The sequence below is a fragment of the Eptatretus burgeri genome, chromosome 8 (genome assembly GCF_056783735.1).
Source record: "Eptatretus burgeri isolate ZD-2024b chromosome 8, Ebu_testis_v1, whole genome shotgun sequence".
In the NCBI taxonomy this organism is placed as follows: Eukaryota; Metazoa; Chordata; class Myxini; order Myxiniformes; family Myxinidae; genus Eptatretus; species Eptatretus burgeri.
In genome coordinates this window covers 23,590,413-23,614,166 of record NC_140968.1, presented here as the reverse complement: position 1 = coordinate 23,614,166, position 23,754 = coordinate 23,590,413, and the positions used below count along the sequence as shown (strand labels likewise).

The window sequence follows — 23,754 nt, the reverse complement described above, 5'->3', positions numbered from 1 at the left end:
ACCAAGTGACCTATGACATCATAATTATCACAACATTCTACAGAAGTTGTCACACCTTTGGTGAAAATTTTGTGTCAATCGGATAAGTGGTTGCAGAGAAAACAAAATTCGCATGGAGGAATATACGGACAGACGGACGGACAACCCAAAAATAATGTCACTGGTGACCGTCAGCAGAGGCATAAAAACAAATGAGAGAGTTCGTCGAAGACTGTGCCCTGTGCAGTTTTTAAAGATTGTTTACAAAAACCATCGAGAAGTTTCATGCCTCATAAAGATTGTAAAAGTAGGATAAATAAATTGATTCCGGAAGCTTTCCGCCGTGACGTGGTGTCTTTTCCACCACCCGATCGAACACGTTGCATGAGTAATTTGTTTATGTCCTTTATGAAGTCCTTAAAAAGGAAGTTTCCTATTTGGATTGATTTTCAATTTTGTTTGACTCCCAGGCAGGCAGAGTAAAATAAATTATCTCACTCCTCTCTGCACATGTGCGATCCAACCTTCACTCATGCACTTCCTGGGAGTTCCGTCAGTGTGCATGCAAAGTTTCAGGCTGCTTGGTTTCATGGTTTTGGAGTTATGGAGGAGACACACACACACACACACACACACACACACACACACACACACACACACACACACACACACACACACACACACACACACACACACACACACACACACACACACACACTGGCATTATTACACGTGCGTGCCCGTCGGTGCGTGGCCGTACTTGCAAAAAATATAAAATAAAATATACTTTCAAACCGCGTGCGAGAAATAACAAGGACACAGGCCGTTATTTCGCTCTCGCGTGCCCACACGTGGAAAAAAAAACTTTCAAACAACTACACAGGCCGTTCATTCACTCTCTCAAAACGACAACTGGATTGGGGGCATTGTGTTTATCTATAAATGCGCATAAGAAATCGAGAAATTATTAGAATACAGTGAGTCATCACTATCCGGAAGTCCGTACGTTGTAACCCGTAATGGGGAATGCAATCGAACTTGGCTATAACTTGGGAACCACTTGTCCGATTAATTTCAAACCTTGAAAAGGCATACAAATAGAGATTGCTGGAATTATAGAAAGAAGGTAGATACTGTGGGTGCAAAACGCCAAGCACCGTGTCCTGTCATTGGTGACTGAGGATCTCTTCCCCAACAGCCACGCCTACGCAGCAACGTGTCCTGTCATTGGTAAAGAAATGGCGCCCTTTCCCCATCGGCCACGCCGACGCAGCAATGTGTCCTGTCATTGGTTTGGTGAATAAATGGCCATAACTTGGGAACCACTTGTCCGATTAATTTCAAACCTTGAAAAGGCATACAAATAGAGATTGCTGGAATTATAGAAAGAAGGTAGATACTGTGGGTGCAAAACGCCAAGCACCGTGTCCTGTCATTGGTGACTGAGGATCTCTTCCCCAACAGCCACGCCTACGCAGCAACGTGTCCTGTCATTGGTAACGAAATGGCGCCCTTTCCCCATCGGCCATGCCGACGCAGCAATGTGTCCTGTCATTGGTTTGGTGAATAAATGGCCATAACTTGGGAACCACTTGTCCGATTAATCTCAAACCTTGAAAAGGCACATACTCAGGTACCCAGCAATATACCTGGCAAGTTTCAATTAGATCAGAACAGTGGTTGTCGAGAAACAGCGCTCACAGACAGACAGACACACAGAGATTGCTGGAATTATAGATAGATGGATTGAATTTCACCAATTTCCCACTGAAATTCATCTTTCAAAGAACTCTGTTTGAAGGTAAATCTTCGTGTTTGTTGCTTTTATGTATTGTTTGTGTATGTATGTACATGTTACCACAACATAACTTGCATCAGGCCAGGGTTCGGCGATCACAATGGTCTACACGTAAGCTCTCATATGGGAGATACAAGTGTGTATCCTCTGGTGTGTGTGTGTGTGTGTGTGTGTATATATATATATATATGTATATATATATATATATATATATATATATATATATATATATATATATATATATATATATATATATATATATATATATATATATATATATATGTGTCATCATTAAGCAAGGTTTATTTTAATGTGCATAGACCCCTACTTGTGCAGTTCTAAATAAATTTGTGCAGTTCTAAATCCAATTTTGTGCAGGAGTAAAATTTATCATAACAAGCTCGAATGAGCTAAGATCCTCGTCCTCTTAATGATGACGTCATAAAAACGAATATGACGTCATTGTGATGTATCAGGTTTGTGATGAATTATCTGTGCTCATGCCCGGCTTGATTCCCGCAAACAAAATTCAAACGGCTTGCCCAGTTTTGGAGATAATGGTTTCGGCGATTTCCATTAGCGGCGATATTATGACGTCAACTTTTTTTCCAAGGAAGAATTTCCAAAATCGGAGATGGTTACTGTCTGCGCAGGGTATTTTTATATATTTTTGAGGATTCGGCGGAGGCGGGATTCGGACGAGTGCGTCAATCACTGTCCGTAACCAGTTTGGGTTTTCGCACCCGACTCTCGACAGCCAAATGTTACAGATTCGGCGCCGCCCAAACCACCGCCGTCTCCAGGGTTTTCACGCTGGCTGGTTCGGCACAGGCCTCGGGTCACGCGTCTCTAATCGCGATCCCAACGTACCCCTGGACCTTACCAGTTGGGGAAATAGCCCCTGGTTACAGACTGGTTTTGTCAGATACCGAGCGAATTCTGCCAGTCTGTAACCATTTTGGTTTTTATATCCAAATCGAGCGGATCGTTCCTCGGCGGGGCACGAATTCATTCAAAGCGGCAACTTCATACGAATCAGCTAGATTTATTGGGGACACATCGGGGAAACACAACACAAGCAAAGCATTACAACAATGTTGTAATTAATCTATTATCCGCTCTTAACTTGGGAGCTACGGATTACGGGTTTCAAAGGGGACACTTACAAGATAAACCTAAAACAGCATGCAGACAAGACACAGAGTACTTGGTGATGTTTCATGGACGAGAGGAAAGTGTCAAAGGCCCGAATGTGGCTCATGATAAGCCAATGTCCACGGATTCGAGCACCCAAGCTCAAACACGTCACGTGGCAAAATGGCGCTCGTCCATGTGTCGCAGCCCTCACGCACGCAGCCTCGGCACGTTCAGACCCCGCGAGGTAGACTGCACCAGAGCGAAAGATCCCCGGTGGTATGCTCCAGCTGGCTTTTCACAAGGTCCAGCATACAAGTCCTGGCCTGTTCACCAGATCAGGCCAAATCGAGGTGTTGGGCTCCGCAGGCTGGGTCCATGGGGTTCCAAGACGTGTCGGGCCGTGCCGTGAGTATGGACAAGCAGAGGCTCCGTCACTGGACTTCAGATGAACCTGTCGATGTCCTCCTCATAAAAGTCGATCGCCGACTCCCACTCGTCGTTTCTCATCCAGCCGATGTAATGGCAGACAGACCTCATGCAGTCCCATCCCTGCCTTTCTTTCGGCTCGCTCCTCAAGAAAACAGACACAGCCGTCCCCTGTACAGGCGATCGGCGCCACCTCGGCGCTCCCAGTTTCACCACCTTTTCCCGGCGCACACTCGCCTCGAAGCCAAATGACTCCTCCCTTCAGTTTCACTTCCTTCTCTCGGCCACTCCCCCTCTCAGAGCGCTGGGTGGGGACTATTGTCCAGAGAGAGGAAGGAAGAAGAAGAACCTCTCGGCCCACCACCAATGTACGAACAATAAACAGCCTATTGCACCTTTCGACACACATGTGGCGTTCATTTACCGAACAACCTGGCAAAACATGCATTTAATGGGGGGTGTGAGCTAATCCTATATTTAATAATTCACTCAGGGCCATTTCCGCAACACTATATGTGCCATGTTTCAGGAAGTTCCGATGAAAACTGAATGCTGTGAAACAAACTAGTTTCGGAGATAATGGTGTCGGCAATTTCCATTAGCGGCGATATTATGACGTTAACTTTTTTTCAAGGAAGAATTTCCAAAATCGGAGATGGTTACTGCCTGTACGTGGGCTTTCTGCATATACATGGCAAGTTTCACCAAGATCCGATGAAAACTCTGGGTTGTGAAACAAAAAATGTCAAAAAATGGGAATGACGTCATAAAAATTGATATGACATCATAGTGATGTATCATATGTGTGGTAATTCATCTCTGCTCATGCCTTGTTCGATTACTACAAACATAATTCAAAAAGCTTGCTTAGTTTGAGATAATTTTTTCGGCGATTTCCATTTGCAGAGATATTTTGATGTCATAACTTTTTTCTCAGAGGAATTTTCAAAATCGGAGATGGTTACTGACTGCGCCAACGACATTTTTACATGTATTTCCCAAGTTTAAGGAAGTTTCGATGAAAACTGTAGGCTGTGAAACAAAAAAGTCCACAAGAACAACAACGTGAGTAAGACTTAGAGACTTAGGATCTAAAAACTCCAATGTCATATAAAGAAACAAGAAGTCAATGCATGACCATGATACTGAAAAGCAAAAGTACCTTTATTTACTGTTTATATGGCAAGAAGTACATTTTTAATTTTACATCCACAAATATATGCTGATTAGTACTTTGTTTTAAAATTTGTCAAATTCTTAGAAGGTTACAACTGAAAACACTGTGTTTGTATGACTAGATATATATTTTTAGTCTTACACATGCTGAATTGTACTTTGATTTACATTTTGTGTCAAACAGTACATGGTAAAAGGTGGCTAAAACAGTCAAACTTTCATAAATGCAAGATTTGCAAAGTTTTATCTTGCATGTAATCTAAAAACATCTTTTTTTCAATGACGGTTCAGCTGTATCTGATTCTGCATCAAGACTGTCATCAGCATTTATTTTCTGCGCTTCAGAGAATACACCTTGAAAGTAATTTTGTTCCTTTGCTTTGGTTACTTCTCTTGTTCGACATGCCTTTGTGGAAAGCCATGTGAGAACAGCAGGCCGTGGATCCCACAAGTCAATTGCAGGCATATTGTAATGGACGTATAAATAACAAGTCTGAAGACGACGATGGTTCACGAGCGGTATTTGACGATGTAGATTGTTTCAGAAGTCAAGGATGAGACAATGTGATCATGTTTGACCAAGTTATGAAAATGATCAACATGATGTGGTACGAGTGACAGGTTATTAGCTGCAAAATGTCGAAAACCCGGTTTCGTTCAACAACTTTCAAAATTTGACCTTTGCATGACCTTTAAAGGTCATAAAACAATGTTGTGGACATTAAAATAAGGAAACAGGATAAGTGCTATATTTATTTGAGTTAGTTCGTCGAAGCAGGTCGAAAACCCGGTTCAATTCCCGCAACTTTGAAAATTTGATCTCTGTGACCTTTAAAGGTCAAAGGTCAAGGATTATGACCTTTGGTGCAAAACTTCCTCTGGAACATTCCAGGAACAATATAACGTCATATAGGCAATATGGCATTTCACACTCCTCGGATTATCCTGACTTTGAAATCAGCGTAAAAACAAACTTGAAGGGGGCACCACGGGCAAGGTTTTCAAGATAGAGCAAAATGGTTTCAAGACTTTAGGTGGGGAATGACCTCAAGATTATGCATAAAAAATATTGTCATGCTGGCTCTCAAAGTTTGGGTGGTCGTATGATTTTTATGTCAAAATTCGAAATTTTCTAAGTTCGTGATCTTGTGACCTTGACCTTGGGACTAAAATGAAAAATCGAACTCTGTGGGACTATGCAGGTGCCATTGGGCTAACCAAATACCGAAACCTCTGCCAGATTCGACAAAGCCCTCGGAGAAGAAAATTTTTTAAGTTCGTGACCTTGTGACCCTGACCTTGGGAAGAAAATGAAAAATCAAGCTCCGTGGGGCTATGCAGGTGCCATTGGGCTAACAAAATACCGAAACCCCTCTCAGATTCGACAAAGCCCCTCGGAGAAGATGCAAATTGAAATCGGCTACCCCCTAAAAACACATGTTTTTTGGGCGTGGCGCCGCCCATAATGGGCACACCATGCCCATTTTCAGGAAAACACAACTGGATCATGATATAAACCTCTCACCAAAATTTTGTCAGGATCCGATCAAAACCCATGGAGGACAGGACAGACAAACAGACAGACAGACACACAACAACAACGAATATAGTGGTCAATTATTTTTTTCGTGAAAATATTTTTTCGTGAACCAATAATTCTCTGTCTCTAATGACATTCTTGAGCGGTGTCTGCTTTTCAGTGCATTGCTGGAGCTGATAAGTCTCTCCACATCTGCTGAATGTGGCTTTGCTGCTAAAATTCTGGCATAAACTCTGGCCAAAGTATCGTCGTGTCCACCTGCAGCTAAAAGGTGGCTGATTATTTTTGACAGGGTTTGGTTAGAGAATTGCCCTGACTCTGTGAAATCGTTGTGCTCCATGCCCAAAGCCATAAGATCTAAATCTGGACACATAAGTTTGTGGACTGTCTCGAGGTTTGAATCCTTTTGAAATTTGAGAAAAGGAGCCAAAGTTCCCAAACACTCATTGTCAGTGCCAAACCGTTGAGTTAAAAATTATTTTAGTGCTTCTGTGACCTCAACCTTGATTGCCGATAAATTGCGTCTGTTTGTAACAAAAAGATGATGATGATGATGATTTCTGCGCGTTTTGAATGCACTTGGATATTTACAGTTATACTTTTAGCGAATGATACTAATTTTATAGACTCCAGTGAGGCATCCTGTGTTGTGTACCTTGTCAAAGGATACAAAGGAACTGAAAATCTAGAAAATCTTAAAAAATAGCCATTACAAATGCTTATCAGACTCAGAGAATCTCAAACACTGGGCCATGGCACCTGCCTCAAAGATTTGTGCAGTTCTAAAATATCCTTTAAATAAACCCTGTCATTAAGTATAACATTGTCGTGTCCAAGTCGATTTACATCAACGCTGAACGGATGTGTTGAACTGGCTTTTTACTTCCTCAGACGGCGTTCAATTCATGGAATGTTTGCGCACGCGATAGCTGAGGAGAAACCCGAGAAACTTAAAGCTTTTGTGAAAACAAACGGGTTCATTCCTGAGAAATATAACCAGGGGAAGGTTAATCTGATGAAAGGCATACGATGGTGGGTTGTGATGGGGAAGAAAGGGAATGCAACATGGAATTAATGAATCAAAAATTACATTCAATGTAAATAAAACCGATGGCGCCGCACAACAGATTTAATCACAGATGGGGAAAGAGAACAAAAACTGGGTGGCTTCAGCTGCTGGTAGACAAGCAGGCGATGAGGAGATTGTCAGGACCAGAGAGGGAACAGTCAGACGAACAGGCACAGGGAAGCAGGACGATCCCTCAGAGCTCTCCTCAGAACTCACGATCCTTTCTGACGTATCGAACTCGTACCATTTTAATTCCTCCTCTCCTGGGGAAATGAAAGGTAATCCATCAGAGGTGATACAAGCTCCGCCCCTCTGTGTCTCCGCTGTCTGGCAGAGCCCCAATACCTACTGTGGGGACATTACAAGGGGTTACACAAACAGTTTCTTCCATTAATCCTTCCCATAATAAAATATTGTTACGGATTTGGAAGCCTCTTGCACACAACAGCCAGAGTCCCCGCAGTTCAGTTATTTCGATAAGTATGTGTTTATAGTTAGCGTCCCGTCCTTCTGTCTCATGGGTTAATTTCATGTGTGCGCTGCGGGTTTCTTTTATCGTCAGGTTTTTAACATCTTCAATCAATCCTTCATTTTTCGCACCATCACCATCCTTCGCCCACGTGCAACATGTCACATACAGGGGTGAGGTTCCCTCTGCCCACCGTGAGCTCGTCCAATCGACAGCGGCCGGCCCGACAGCTGACCCGAGAATGCCCCTCCCCATTACAAGGGTGGATGGAGAATAGGGTGCTCCCTTGGTTGTTCCGTCTGGGTTCTCAAACACGCATGGGGGAGAGTGGTCCTTTCCCCCTTCCACCGGATCTCCAATCACGGATGGCCACCATTTTCCCCCACCTAACCAATCAGGAGGCTCATCACCTCAGGACCGACTCCGCCTTAGCCAGATGGAGTGTTCAGCCCGACCAATAAGGTGAGGCCACTGATCGCCTGACAACCCCTCATCCAATCCTGAGGCGAGTTAGCTCAAAGCGATTCCCTCGATCCGCGGGGGGGGGGGGTTGTATAAGTGTTTATTGCTCATTGTACATTGTCTGTATATTCATGATAAGTCTGCTCTGTGTTTCCCTCCCTATTCTAAATATACCCCTGTTAAATGTTCCAGCTCGTTGCCTGTCGTTTCTATCATTGGCCAAGCATGGTTCAGGCTTGAGAATTCGGGAGGCCGATTGGGCCGGAAATTGTTCATTTGGTCCGGCGCGGCTTTGCTAACTTCCGCTCGGTTACGCCGGATCCGAGTCGGTGACAGCTACTCGGTTCGGACAAAGTCGGCCGAGGGTGTGGCTTCCCCGGTAGTTAGACGGTGTGGGTTCTTCGGTAAATTGGAATTAGACAAGGGGACCCTACCTCACGCCGTCTAAATATTGGCGACCACGGTCCTTCAAGCGACCCGTTGACTCCGGAGTTATCCGAGGTGATGACCTTCGATTCCGGGTGTTCGGTGGGAGATGGCCCTACTGCTCCGTCTTGCGGTCGTCCTCGCCACCGACTCCGGCCCACAACAATATTATCACACACAATCCCCGTGTGGTGCACATTCAAATAAGACAATCCTTAAGCTAACATGTCCCTGTTTATTAGATTGAGATTTCCACCTGAACATGGATCATGTCACTCCATACGCTTCTATCTGTTCTCTGGCAAAATCTAACCCTCCCCCCCCCACCTCCCCTCACCTTTCTCTTTTTTTTTTCTTACCCCGACATTTCATGCTCTGTGTTCTCTCCTTCCCTGCCTCTCCCCTCTGCCCTCTTTGCTCCTCTCCCTCTCATTGGACAAGTTTTCTTGTCTTTAGATTCGATTCCTTACATTCCTTTATCGTTAATTTCTTCTCTCTGTCTTTCTCTTTCTGTCTGTGTGTGTCTGTCTCTGTCTGTCTCTATCTGTCTGTCTCTCTCTGTCTCTGTCTCTCTGTCTCTATCTGTCTCTATCTGTCTCTCTCTCTCTCTCTCTCTCTGTGTGTATCTGTCTCTCTCTCTCTCTCTCTCTCTCTCTCTCTCTCTCCCTCTCTCTCTCTCTCTCTCTCTCTCTCTCTCTCTGTATCTCTCTCTCTATCTCTATCTCTCTCTGTCTCTACCTGTCTCTCTCTGTCACTCTGTCTCTATCTGTCTCTCTCTGTCTATCTATCTCTCTCTGTGTCTCTGTGTCTGTCTGTCCCTCTCCCCTCTCTCCCTCTCTCTCTCTCTCTCTCGCAATCTCTCTCTCTCATTCTCTCGTTCCCTCTCTCTCTCTCGTTCTCTCTCTACCTCACCCCCTGTTAGCCGTTGGTACGTTGCTTGTACTGTCATGGTGGCTGCTTTCTTCGTGTCGTGAGGACCTGTCCTCTGTTGTGCTGTTTTTTGCGTTCCCACATTTCCCATTTAATTCCTCTGTGTTCGTGTTGTGTTTGTAGGTTGTTCCCCGTGTTTCCCCTCTGTGTTCGTGTTATGTTTGTGGGTTGTTCCCCGTGTTTCCGCTCTGTGTTCGTGTTATGTTTGTGGGTTGTTCCCCGTGTTTCCCCTCTGTGTTCGTGTTATGTTTGTGAGTTGTTCCCCGTGTTTCCCCTCTGTGTTCGTGTTATGTTTGTGGGTTGTTCCCCGTGTTTCCCTTCTGTGTTCGTGTTGTGTTTGTGGGTTGTCCCCTTTGTTTCCCCTCTGTGTTCGTGTTCTGTTTGTGGGTTGTTCCCCGTGTTTCCCCTCTGTGTTCGTGTTGTGTTTGTGGGTTGTTCCCCGTGTTTCCCCTCTGTGTTCGTGTTGTGTTTGTGGGTTGTTCCCCGTGTTTCCCCTCTTGTGTTCGTGTTATGTTTGTGGGTTGTTCCCCTTGTTTCCCCTCTGTGTTCTTGTTATGTTTGTGGGTTGTTCCCCGTGTTTCCCCTCTGTGTTCGTGTTATGTTTGTGAGTAGTTCCCCGTGTTTCTCCTCTGTGTTCGTGTTATGTTTGTGGGTTGTTCCCCGTGTTTCTCCTCTGTGTTCGTGTTATGTTTGTGGGTTGTTCCCCGTGTTTCCCCTCTGTGTTCGTGTTATGTGTGTGGGTCGTTCCCCGTGTTTCCCCTCTGTGTTCGTGTTATGTTTGTGAGTTGTTCCCCGTGTTTCTCCTCTGTGTTCGTGTTATGTTTGTGGGTTGTTCCCCGTGTTTCTCCTCTGTGTTCGTGTTATGTTTGTGAGTTGTTCCCCGTGTTTCCCCTCTGTGTTCGTGTTCTGTTTGTGAGTTGTTCCCCGTGTTTCCCCTCTGTGTTCGTGTTATGTTTGTGGGTTGTTCCCCGTGTTTCCCCTCTGTGTTCGTGTTATGTTTGTGGGTTGTTCCCCGTGTTTCCCCTCTGTGTTCGTCTTATGTTTGTGAGTTGTTCCCCGTGTTTCCCCTCTGTGTTCGTGTTATGTTTGTGAGTTGTTCCCCGTGTTTCCCCTCTGTGTTCGTGTTATGTTTGTGGGTTGTTCCCCGTGTTTCCCCTCTGTGTTCGTGTTCTGTTTGTGGGTTGTTCCCCGTGTTTCCGCTCTGTGTTCGTGTTATGTTTGTGGGTTGTTCCCCGTGTTTCCCCTCTGTGTTCGTGTTATGTTTGTGAGTTGTTTCTCGTGTTTCCCCTCTGTGTTCGTGTTATGTTTGTGGGTTGTTCCCCGTGTTTCCGCTCTGTGTTCGTGTTATGTTTGTGGGTTGTTCCCCGTGTTTCCCCTCTGTGTTCGTGTTCTGTTTGTGGGTTGTTCCCCGTGTTTCCCCTCTATGTTCGTGTTGTGTTTGTGGGTTGTTCCCCGTGTTTCCCCTCTGTGTTCGTGTTATGTTTGTGAGTTGTTTCTCGTGTTTCCCCTCTGTGTTCGTGTTATGTTTGTGGGTTGTTCCCCGTGTTTCCCCTCTGTGTTCGTGTTATGTTTGTGAGTTGTTCCCCGTGTTTCTCCTCTGTGTTCGTGTTATGTTTGTGGGTTGTTCCCCGTGTTTCTCCTCTGTGTTCGTGTTATGTGTGTGGGTTGTTCCCCGTGTTTCTCCTCTGTGTTCGTGTTATGTTTGTGGGTTGTTCCCCGTGTTTCCCCTCTGTGTTCGTGTTATGTGTGTGGGTTGTTCCCCGTGTTTCCCCTCTGTGTTCGTGTTGTGTTTGTGGGTTGTTCCCTGTGTTTCCCCCTCTGTGTTGGTGTTGTGTTTGTGAGTTGTTCCCCGTGTTTCCCCTCTGTGTTCGTGTTATGTTTGTGAGTTGTTCCCCGTGTTTCCCCTCTGTGTTCGTGTTATGTTTGTGGGTTGTTCCCCGTGTTTCTCCTCTGTGTTCGTGTTATGTGTGTTGGTTGTTCCCCGTGTTTCCCCTCTGTGTTCGTGTTATGTTTGTGAGTTGTTCCCCGTGTTTCTCCTCTGTGTTCGTGTTATGTTTGTGGGTTGTTCCCCGTGTTTCTCCTCTGTTCGTGTTATGTGTGTGGGTTGTTCCCCGTGTTTCTCCTCTGTGTTCGTGTTATGTTGGTGGGTTGTTCCCCGTGTTTCCCCTCTGTGTTCGTGTTATGTGTGTGGGTTGTTCCCCGTGTTTCCCCTCTGTGTTCGTGTTGTGTTTGTGGGTTGTTCCCTGTGTTTCCCCCTCTGTGTTGGTGTTGTGTTTGTGAGTTGTTCCCCGTGTTTCCCCTCTGTGTTCGTGTTATGTTTGTGAGTTGTTCCCCGTGTTTCCCCTCTGTGTTCGTGTTATGTTTGTGGATTGTTCCCCGTGTGTCCCCTCTGTGTTCATGTTATGTGTGTTGGTTGTTCCCCGTGCTACCCCTCTGTGTTCGTGTTGTGTTTGTGGGTCGTTCCCCGTGTTTCCCCTCTGTGTTCGTGTTGTGTTTGTGGGTTGTTCCCCGTGTTTCCCCTCTGTGTTCTTGTTATGTTTGCGGGCTGTTCCCCGCGTTTCCCCTCTGTGTTCGTGTTGTGCTTGTGGGCTGTTCCCCGTGTTTCCCCCTCTGTGTTCGTGTTATGTGTGTGGGTTGTTCCCCGTGTTCCCCCTCTGTGTTCGTGTTATGTGTGTGGGTTATTCCCCGTGTTTCCCCTCTGTGTTCGTGTTGTGTGTGTGGGTTGTTCCCCGTGTTTCCCCTCTGTGTTCGTGTTGTGTGTGTGGGTTGTTCCCCGTGTTTCCCCTCTGCGTTCGTGTTATGTTTGTGTGTTGTTCCCCGTGTTTCTCCTCTGTGTTCGTGTTATGTTTGTGGGTTGTTCCCCGTGTTTCCCCTCTGTGTTCGTGTTATGTTTGTGTGTTGTTCCCCGTGTTTCCCCTCTGTGTTCGTGTTACGTGTGTGGGTATTTCCCCCTGTTTCCCCTCTGTGTTCGTGTTATGTGTGTGGGTTGTTCCCCGTGTTTCCCCTCTGTGTTCGTGATATGTTTGTGGGTTGTTCCCCGTTTTTCCCCTCTGTGTTCGTGTTATGTTTGTGGGTTGTTCCCCGTGTTTCCCCTCTGTGTTCGTGTTATGTTTGTGGGTTGTTCCCCCTGTTTCCCCTCTGCGCTCGTGTTATGTTTGTGGGTTGTTCCCCGTGTTTCCCCTCTGTGTTCGTGTTATGTTTGAGCGTTGTTCCCCGTGTTTCCCCTCTGTGTTCGTGTTATGTGTGTGGGTTGTTCCCCGTGTTTCCCCTCTGTGTTCGTGTTATGTGTGTGGGTTGTTCCCCGTGTTTCCCCTCTGTGTTCGTGTTATGTTTGTGGGTTGTTCCCCGTGTTTCCCCTCTGTGTTCGTGTTGTGTTTGTGGGTTGTCCCCCGTGTTTCCCCTCTGTGTTCGTGTTATGTGTGTGGGTTGTTCCCCGTGTTTCCCCTCTGTGTTCGTGTTATGTGTGTGGGTTGTTCCCCGTGTTTCCCCTCTGTGTTCGTGTTATGTTTGTGGGTTGTTCCCCGTGTTTCCCCTCTGTGTTCGTGTTATGTTTGTGGGTTGTTCCCCGTGTTTCCCCTCTGTGTTCGTGTTATGTTTGTGGGTTGTTCCCCGTGTTTCCCCTCTGTGTTCGTGTTATGTGTGTGGGTTGTTCCCCGTGTTTCCCCTCTGTGTTCGTGTTATGTGTGTGGGTTGTTCCCCGTGTTTCCCCTCTGTGTTCGTGTTATGTTTGTGGGTTGTTCCCCGTGTTTCCCCTCTGTGTTCGTGTTATGTTTGTGGGTTGTTCCCCGTGTTTCCCCTCTGTGTTCGTGTTATGTTTGTGGGTTGTTCCCCGTGTTTCCCCTCTGTGTTCGTGTTATGTTTGTGGGTTGTTCCCCGTGTTTCCCCTCTGTGTTCGTGTTATGTTTGTGGGTTGTTCCCCGTGTTTCCCCTCTGTGTTCGTGTTATGTTTGTGGGTTGTTCCCCGTGTTTCCCCTCTGTGTTCGTGTTATGTGTGTGGGTTGTTCCCCGTGTTTCCCCTCTGTGTTCGTGTTATGTGTGTGGGTTGTTCCCCGTGTTTCCCCTCTGTGTTCGTGTTGTGTTTGTGGGTTGTTCCCTGTGTTTCCCCCTCTGTGTTGGTGTTGTGTTTGTGAGTTGTTCCCCGTGTTTCCCCTCTGTGTTCGTGTTATGTTTGTGAGTTGTTCCCCGTGTTTCCCCTCTGTGTTCGTGTTATGTTTGTGGATTGTTCCCCGTGTTTCCCCTCTGTGTTCATGTTATGTGTGTTGGTTGTTCCCCGTGTTTCCCCTCTGTGTTCGTGTTGTGTTTGTGGGTTGTTCCCCGTGTTTCCCCTCTGTGTTCGTGTTGTGTTTGTGGGTTGTTCCCCGTGTTTCCCCTCTGTGTTCTTGTTATGTTTGTGGGTTGTTCCCCGTGTTTCCCCTCTGTGTTCGTGTTGTGTTTGTGGGTTGTTCCCCGTGTTTCCCCCTCTGTGTTCGTGTTATGTGTGTGGGTTGTTCCCCGTGTTCCCCCTCTGTGTTCGTGTTATGTGTGTGGGTTATTCCCCGTGTTTCCCCTCTGTGTTCGTGTTGTGTGTGTGGGTTGTTCCCCGTGTTTCCCCTCTGCGTTCGTGTTATGTGTGTGGGTTGTTCCCCGTGTTTCCCCTCTGCGTTCGTGTTATGTTTGTGTGTTGTTCCCCGTGTTTCTCCTCTGTGTTCGTGTTATGTTTGTGGGTTGTTCCCCGTGTTTCCCCTCTGTGTTCGTGTTATGTTTGTGGGTTGTTCCCCGTGTTTCCCCTCTGTGTTCGTGTTATGTGTGTGGGTTATTCCCCGTGTTTCCCCTCTGTGTTCGTGTTATGTGTGTGGGTTGTTCCCCGTGTTTCCCCTCTGTGTTCGTGATATGTTTGTGGGTTGTTCCCCGTTTTTCCCCTCTGTGTTCGTGTTATGTTTGTGGGTTGTTCCCCGTGTTTCCCCTCTGTGTTCGTGTTATGTTTGTGGGTTGTTCCCCGTGTTTCCCCTCTGTGTTCGTGTTATGTTTGTGGGTTGTTCCCCGTGTTTCCCCTCTGTGTTCGTGTTATGTTTGTGGGTTGTTCCCCGTGTTTCCCCTCTGTGTTCGTGTTATGTGTGTGGGTTGTTCCCCGTGTTTCCCCTCTGTGTTCGTGTCATGTTTGTGGGTTGTTCCCCGTGTTTCCCCTCTGTGTTCGTGTTATGTTTGTGGGTTGTTCCCCGTGTTTCCCCTCTGTGTTCGTGTTGTGTTTGTGGGTTGTTCCCCGTGTTTCCCCTCTGTGTTCGTGTTATGTTTGTGGGTTGTTCCCCGTGTTTCCCCTCTATGTTCGTGATATGTTTGTGGGTTGTTCCCCGTTTTTCCCCTCTGTGTTCGTGTTATGTGTGTGGGTTGTTCCCCGTGTTTCCCCTCTGTGTTCGTGTTATGTTTGTGGGTTGTTCCCCGTGTTTCCCCTCTGTGTTCGTGTTATGTTTGTGGGTTGTTCCCCGTGTTTCCCCTCTGTGTTCGTGTTATGTTTGTGGGTTGTTCCCCGTGTTTCCCCTCTGTGTTCGTGTTATGTGTGTGGGTTGTTCCCCGTGTTTCCCCTCTGTGTTCGTGTTATGTGTGTGGGTTGTTCCCCGTGTTTCCCCTCTGTGTTCGTGTTGTGTTTGTGGGTTGTTCCCCGTGTTTTCCCCTCTGTGTAGAGGAGAGAGATCGCTCGTCCCGCCGCTTTCTCAGGGTATCGTCGGTTTTCCGGGCGGTACCCTGTTCGTCGTTCTCAAAATCTAAAAACTTTTTCGCTTTAAATTTTTTTTTTGCTTTTTATTTCGCTTATCTTTCCTTATTTTGTTCAGTTAGCGCTCCCTTTCCCAAGGTTCGGAAAAGTTTGAGTGTTTTTGCTCCTTCCCCTTCCTGAGTGAGGAGGACGTGGCGCGTCGTGTGTGTAAAACATGGCGGCCGCTCGTCCTCAGTGAGATGTTGTATCCGAAGCACCGACCAGAAAAAAACGGCCTGGTTTGTGTCTCACCGAACAGATCGTCTTGGCGGTCGGCGATGTTATCGGTGTTGACCACGAACGGGCCGCGTCACGTACGAACCAGAAAGTGGTAGTTTTCGTGTCGGACGAACCTTTTGTTCACGACGTCGTGAGCGCCGGTTTATCCACACAGAGTGGTCGTTTCGTCATGGCGTCCTCCCCATGGATGTCCCCGCAACGAAAATTGTCGTTTCAAATTGTCCTCCATTCGTGCCGAGTGAAGAGATTCTGTCCATCTTGTCTCGTTATGGAACGATCGTTTCTACAATCTCCATGATCCCCCTTGGGTGTCGCCATGAAAGAGCGAAGCACGTGAGGAGGAGTTTCCGGCGCCAGGTGAACATGGAGCTCCCGGACCGTGGAGACGACACGGGATTGAAGGTTTTCCCTCAAGGTTAGAATCGACGATCGCGATTACCACATGTTTGCTTCATCGGCGACATTAACGTGTTTTCATTGTGGGAACTTTGGGCATTTAAAGAGATTTTGTCCCAAAGCTCATTGTGCAAGGTGTGAAGAATCGGGACATGTCGATGTCGATTGTAAAACCGGTAATGACCGCCAACCTCGTGGGACGGAAGAGGTGATACCTCTGGGTGTGGATGAGGTGATACCTCGTGAGGTGACAGATGTGATACCTCGTGAGGAGGTGACAGATGTGATACCTCGTGAGGAGGTGACAGAGGTGATACCTCGTGAGGAGGTGACAGAGGTGATACCTCGTGAGGAGGTGACAAGTGATACCTCGTGAGGAGGTGACGGCCGGTATCGCAAATGTTTCCGATGATACCGTTTCCTTGCTTGTCGCACGGACTTTTTATAATAACTTGGACCAGCAACGGCCTCTGTCGACTGAAGTCGCCATGTTGCGTTGCCAATCCGAATTCACAGATTGAATATATTAATTTGTGCCGAATTTCTCGCTGGAAACAACATTTTTGTCCAGCTTAATAAGAAGAACAGGATTTTCATTTCACTAACAACAGTCTCCGCCGCCAATTATCACTACCAAGCTAATATAAGCTCTGCAGCACGAATCAATAAGGTGAGTGAGTAGGAGGTGTCATTCTCATGAATGATTATCATATCATATGTCATCTGATAATCAATGTAATGTGCATAGCTAACCCCCTATGGCCTATAATATTTGTATTACTAGTGCGGGCATAGGGGTGGGCCCGGAGGTGCATGCCAGCATCTGCAGCTTCCATTACATTCGCTGCCATTGACCATTGCCACTCCTACGCCACGTTGAGGCGACAGGGTAGGATTTGGAGGAGACCTGAAAGTACAGTGTCATTAGGTATTCCATGTTCGAATTGTTTTAGTTTTAAAATAGTTTAAAAAAATAGTTTGCGACTCTCCTCCCCTCTCTCGCCCCCCTCTCTCGCACCTCTTCTCTCCCCTTCTCTTGAATTGTGACACCCCCCTCTCTATCCCCTCTCTCGCACCTCCTCTCTCCCCCTCTCTTGAATTGTGAAGCCCCTATCTCTTCTCCCTCTCGCCTATCAATAATTATAGATAGATAATCTAGATAACTCTCCTCCCCTCTCTCGCCCCGCTCTCTCGCCCGCCTCTCTGGCACCTACTCTTTTGAATTGTGACGCCCCCTCTCTTGGCACCTCCTCTCTCCCCCTCTTGAATTGTGACGCCCCCCTTTCTCTCCCCTCTCTCTCTCACCTATCTATAATTATAGATGGATAATCTATATAACTCTCCTCTCCTCTCGCACCTCCTCTCTCCCCCTCTCTTGAATTGTGACGCCCCCTCTCTCTCTCCCCCCCCCTATCAAACACACAGACATTAATATTGTTGTGGTTGACGAAATTCACAAACCACCATTCAGGTCCCTTAGGTGAGATATCTCTGTAAGTATATGTGTAGTTAGGCCCAAACCCGTTGTTTCGAGGGAATAAATGTCATTCAGTCGGGCTGCGACTCTTCAGGATAGCCGTTTTTCTTTTACTATCTTTATTCTGGACCAGCCGCCATTACTACCACCACCAACCACAACGCCGCTTCACAACAACAACAACCACCAACCACAACGCCGCTTCACAACAACAACAACCACCAACCACAACGCCGCTTCACAACAACAACCACCAACCACAACGCCGCTTCACAACAACAGCCACGACCTTTACCGTCACAACTCGCCACCATCGCATCACCGTCATTCCCACGCCACTTGTGGGTGCCGATGCTGGACTCGTGCAGGGCGCGCACCGAGCAGCGTGTTCAGAGACATCACAGACTTTCCGAAGAAAAACGGATCAAAAATGACTCACGCCCACTTCTGTTCCATCCTATCGGAGAGCGTGGGGCGATTTGGCCCCGCCTCCAGGGCGTTGGAGTGAGGTCGCTATATGCAAATTCATGGATCAAAAAGCATTCACGCCCACTTTTCCTCGGTCCAATGGGGAGCCAGTTAGAGAGGTGAAGGGTCAGAGGCAGAGGGTCAAAGGTGAAGGAGCGAAGCCACGGGGCTTATATAAACGGCTGCGTTCGTCAGTAAAAAAGAGTTGAGAGTGGTGCGTTGGAACGAGTTGTCGGTGGAGCTGGGAAGGAGAAGTCAAGAGTTCGGAGGGGAGAAGTCAAGAGTGAAGAGTTGGGACGAGCCAAGAGAGGAGACGGAGAGGGCGATTAGACGGAGCTGTGGAGAGGTGGCGGCGGCGAAGGCGGACGAGGGGGTGCTCGCGTCGGTGCCGGGAGCTGCAGAGGGAGAGGCCGGCAACGCGACCGAGGTCGAGGTGGAGACGCTCGTCGCGGGACCCGAGACAGGGTGATATCCTCCTCCCCCCCCCCCCCGAGCATCAACAACCCCCTCCTGTTTCCCCCCGCGCTGAGATAGTGCGACAAGGGGGCCCCTTTCCCACCCCCTACCAGACACTGTCCGCGAGGCCCGCGGAGTTGAGGCGCCACCGCCGCTCCGCGTCTCATCATCAGACGGGTAGGCCCGACACGGTCTCGGCCCCAGGCCCGCCTACCCCCCTCATACTTGAGGGTGGTTCTTTTCTTTTGCTTTGGGTATACGTGTTGTCGGCGCCGTCTGTGAAGTAAAATTGTATAAGTGTTGCCGTGTGCTCGGTAGTCGGATAGCTCTGCATTGTGTTTCTCTTTTATATTTGCTTTTTGTGTAATATTGTGTTTCCCTTTTACATGTGCTTTTGGTGTAATTGTATATGTGTGCTTCCCGTTCATCGCGAAATAAATGTGAGTTATGTTGAACTGTTTTCCCGCTTCGCTTCGTCTTTTCTTTCATTGAATCTCCATCTTGCTTCACGTAAAGGGTTGGTCGTGGGCTAAAACGCCCGATAATTAATCGAACCGTCGAGGCCGACGAATAACACCGCTCGGTTATCCCGATAGTACGGAACGGGTCGCTTAAAGTGGCCCGTGTCCGAAGTCGACCTGCGGCGAGGTGCGATCGCCCGGTCTACCCTCCGTGTGGGTACTTAGGTAGGTGGAATTTGGCGAGCAACCCTATCCCACGCGGGGGCCGATTGGCACGATCGCGGTGAGACCGAAAGGTCCACCCGTGACTAGTTCCCGGCGTTAGTCCGAGAGGGTCACGACTGGATCCCTGGGTACCCGTGCCCAATGCACTGCCCACGCGGCCAATGGCGCCCCGGGCCCCGCATCATGCAGGCCCACCCGTGCCCACAACACTATTCCGGCCCCCCATGGACCCTTGGCCTACCGTGGCCGACTAGCCCGGTGCCCGGGGTACCCAGTAAGCGATGCGATATCATTCGCAGCCACGCTCCCAGCCCGTCAACAGGGCTCCTGCACCCCTCCAAACGGGTTTCGAGCCTACGTTCCCAGCAACAGCAAAACGACCTCCATTTTGTCAATTTGACTAACCCACGAACTCTCTTTACACTGACCCCGGGGTCCCTTGGGTGGGAGTCACTCCTCCCCCCCCATCACTCATCGCACCATGCATACCACATTCACTCCATACACAGGCTCGCTGGCCTCACTCATTTCACCACTCACATTGCTGAATACTGCCATTCTTCTGCATCCCCTACCTCGTGCTCCCTCGTCATCCCTTACAATATAGCACATCCTTTTAACACTACGTAGCTAAGCTACGTCCCCACTACACACTCAAAGTCCGTCCGTGTTTCCAAAATCCCATTTCCCATCTTCCATCCAATATCTAAACTGCATCCCTCTACCTAATCCATTCCCGGGTCCCATGAGGACTTATCCCTGCCCCATGGAACCGGTCTAACTAAACTAACCCTTCCCCCTAACTAGTTCCATTCCTGTGCCCGGGCAGGGGGGGTCTTCCATCCCTTGCCCGGGAATCCTGTTCACCCGAAGCGAGACTTGCTTTTTAAATTTTTTTAATTTCCTCTCATTCACTCACCAGCGCGGCAACTCGCAACCTGCGCTCTTTCCCGTGACGTCATGGCAGCTGTTCGTGCTTCGCGCACCTCGTCCCTCTTGGACGGTACCATCCGGCAAGGATTTTCCTTCTGCCGGATTCCAACCATGCAGCCACGACGTCACCCTGCGCATCCAAAAGCAAGCCTCTCGTTTCGAGGGGTTCCCCACGCGAACACATGTGCTCTACTCGTCGGAGCTTCATAAACACGCTCGCGTGGAGAACCCGTCCGGTCCAAATTCACATCCAGCCTACCTTCTGTCCGTCCGCTGGATCGGCTAATCCACCGCGTGCGTTTACGGACCGGGCTTCACTCCCGCAGGCGCGCACGTGGTGGCCTCGTGTGTAGCACAGCACGGACCCCGCGCGCGCTGCCGTGCAAACCTGGCACGGTTCCAGATACAGCTACGGCCGCTACCCGGTCTTTGTCCACCATCAGGCACCGTCTTCGTCGCACTCTCGCGCACAAACTTCCACGTGCCACGACGCTCACACACCGCGCCATGACACTCGGACATGCGGTTGCGTGTTCCCGCATGCCGACTGTCATCTCCCTCACATACAGCGACCTCACATACACGCTCTCTCTCTCACACACGGCCGTTCACTTACTCGCGCCATTTCACTCACACATTTCGAAACCACATAACACACGCTGTTTCCCTCGCACACGCTGTTCCTTCCACACTCGGTGTTTCCTTTACACACACCTTTTCACTCACACATGGTGCGCTGGGAGGCACGCACTTCGGCTCACTCGCAACCTCGCACACCATATTACTCACACACGCGGTCCCTTTCACACAACGCCTTTCACCCACGCTACGCGCGCTTTTCAGCACACATTTCGCCACACTCGTGAACACACACACACCGGAACAATCACGCTGGGGATTTGTGCCACGACAAGGGGTCTCGGGGTCTTCACACCCCCAAGCTCCGTGTGCACCCGTCCATAGCACTCGCCCCCTCTAACTCGTTCGGCACGACCGGACCCACCTGGTCGAGATCCGCTTCAAGGGGGAATATTCGCTCCCCTCGTTCCTGAAAGAGGCTATCCGGCTGCTTGCACCGGGTCACAACACATTCTGCCAGCTCGCCCTCATCGTCCTCCACTACCTCCAGGTGTGTGTGTGTTCGTCTTTATCGTGTAGTCTCTCCTCTACCGTTTCCATCTCCTGCGTCTCTGTTATTTCTGTCACCTCGTTTATTATCTCCCTCGTCTCTACGTGTCTTGCCGTACACGTCTCCGTCACCCCATTTAATTTCTCACTCTGTGTCACCGTCACTTTCTCTGTCACGACTCTCGCCCAACACGTCTCCCGTATTACTTTGTCCTCACCCGCCTCCATTGCAGGGCCGACACAGTCCACACTCCCCCTCAGCTCATTCACTCCAGCACGTGGCGCCGCCATTTTGCACTCCACCGTCCGCGCTTCGTTGCACGCAAATGCCATTCTGCCTGCCTGCAGGCATCGCCCCACGCACCGCATTTCACCCCGCAGTTTTTTCATTTCGTTTGTCATATTCGCATTCATTTTGTTATTCATCCTGCACGCATTTGTTTTTATTAACCTCCGCCATCGAAGATCGGAGGTTGCTGTTTTCACCCCGTTCTGTTTGTTTGTTTGTTTGTTTGTTTGTTTGTTTGTTTGTTTGTGAACAGTATTACGGAAAAAAACTCCTCGACGGATTTCGACGAAACTTGGCAGTGGGATTAGGTATGGTCTAAGGATCATGCCGTTAGATTTTGGACTCGGTCCAAAATTTTGGACATGCCAAAATTATAATTGCGGCTGATTTTGGAACTTCAGGTGGATATAACGACGTAAAATCAATTTCTGTCTCAAGGAGTCTAGTTATGACGAATGAATTGAGTATGTAAAAGTTAAAAGTAAAAGGGAAAGTTGCAAACTATAACTCTGTGAGCACTGTTGACGTCAAATTGAATGAATAGGATATCAGGTTCACTTGAGTGACCTAGCAGTATTGGCGGCGGAGGTTTTTCACTCTACCGAGTGCTCCCCCTCTAGTTTCATTTGTGTTTGTTTCCATTTTATTATTCATTTCTTCTTTTATTTCCCTTGCGTTTTCTTTCATTTCGTATTTCACATCCCTACTCATCGCTTGTATCAATTGGTTGATGTCCGATGACTCTAGCCGGATCGATCCGCCATTGTCAGTCGCGGTTTCGCTGGGGGCTGGGGAAGGATTTTGACGGAGGAGGGGAGGGGGGTGTCGAAAGCCATGGCCGCCGCTGCTGCGCCCATTTCGAATTCTGGGTTCGGTTGTGGGGGAAATTCAACCTGCATATTGGGAACGTCCTGCTCGGGGATTTCATCCTGCGCCATGGATTCTAACATTTCTAAATCCATTCCTCGTCCCTCCTGCTCCCGTTCGCCTTGAAACGCCATCTTGCTTCTCGGAATAATTTTTACCACTCGCAATTTGATGGGAAACGAGGGTCGCTCCACACACCCCTGATCCGATTCCCGTTAATTTGGTTGGAGGCGGGATGCATTTAAATCCCACTCCTGACACCAGTGTTACGAATTTACGCCCGGCCAGCGTGCGAACGGCCGCTTTTAACCGAATCGCGGCCGTACACCCACCGGACGAACAATTCAGTCGTGACTTCTCGGAACAATGTCGAGAACCAGTCACGGGTGTGCCTTCAACGCACTCCACGGCCCAGTCCGTATTCTACCCGCGTATTCTACAGGGTCAATCGCCGAATATCGATATACCTAAGTATTCGCGCGGGTAACCTACCGAGGGATCGTACCTCGGCGAAGGCCTGTTGGGACACGAACCGCTTAAGCGGTTCGTTCCGTTCTGGGATAACCGAGCGGGTATTATCGCCAGACCTCGCCGGACCCGATTTTATTATCGGTATTCAAAAACCAACTAGTATTCCGAAAAACAATATGGCACTTCAATGGGGGAAAATGACATGACGAACGGGGTACATTTAAACAAGCACATTTATTATACACGGATATTTTTTATTATAGAAGCACATATGCAGTCAGGAATGCAAAACACGAACATGCACGTATACAGAACAAAGGCAAAGCAAAAGGTGCTACGACTGTCTATAAGCAATTATGAAGTCACTTTTACGGTTTTACTTATGGGACTCTGCACCACAACATTCATTCAAAGAAAAATAAGGAAAAGACCCCCTCACAGACAAGGGAGTCAGACTGGGCCCGTGGGCCTTTATAACGTGGGGCTTTGGTGACCGAAAGGGCCCCACGAGACCGTTGCAGGTTACCTGCACCCTCGTGGTGCTTTGATGGGGCGAGTCGCGACGTCCCGTCCCCACGGAAGCTAGCGTAGCCGCAGTTGAACTCGGGTCTTCCGCGTGGCAGGCGAGCTCTCTCCGGCTCTCTCCACACGAACGCGCGGTTTGTGTGACAGCACGCAAGGCTGCGCCTCCAACTCGCGTCTCCTTCGCGACGCCCGGACTCTCCACCGACTGCAAGCTCCAAGCTCCCGACTCTGACACGAGCCCAGACCTTCACACAGCTCCTTGGCTTCTTCATACTCTCTGAACCACGACAGACACTCTCCACTGACTCAGACCTACTTTCTCCAGACCCGTTGGACTGGTGCTCTGCGTGGCCTTTTATAGGGCTGGTGAGACGAGATCTGACCTCCGCCCTCCGACATCTGACCCCTGACCCTTCTCAGAGAGCGGACGTTGCAGGAATCACCGACGCTCTTGATCCGAATTGCGGCGAAGCTTGCACGGAGCGGACGTTGTGGAAATCACCGACCCTGCACCTCTGACCTCTGACCCTGCACGGAGAGCGGACGTTGCAGGAATCACCGACGCTCTTGATCTGAATTGCGTGCGAAGCTTGCACGGAGCGGACGTTGTGGAAATCACCGACCCTGCACCTCTGACCTTGCGCGGAGAGCAGACGTTGCAGGAATCACCGACACTGC

The 23,754-nt window shown here is 48.8% G+C and overlaps 1 protein-coding gene across 1 annotated transcript in view; it reads right to left on the bottom strand.

Moving 5' to 3' along the window:
* Positions 1-4,471: 4,471 nt before the first annotated feature.
* The window catches only part of LOC147021318 (uncharacterized), a 34,081-nt gene continuing 14,798 nt past the window's right edge, over positions 4,472-23,754 (bottom strand). The window contains exon 2 of the mRNA XM_085891154.1: positions 4,472-7,383. The gene's annotated coding sequence lies outside the window, so the exon portion shown is untranslated. The remainder of the gene's footprint in view (positions 7,384-23,754) is intronic.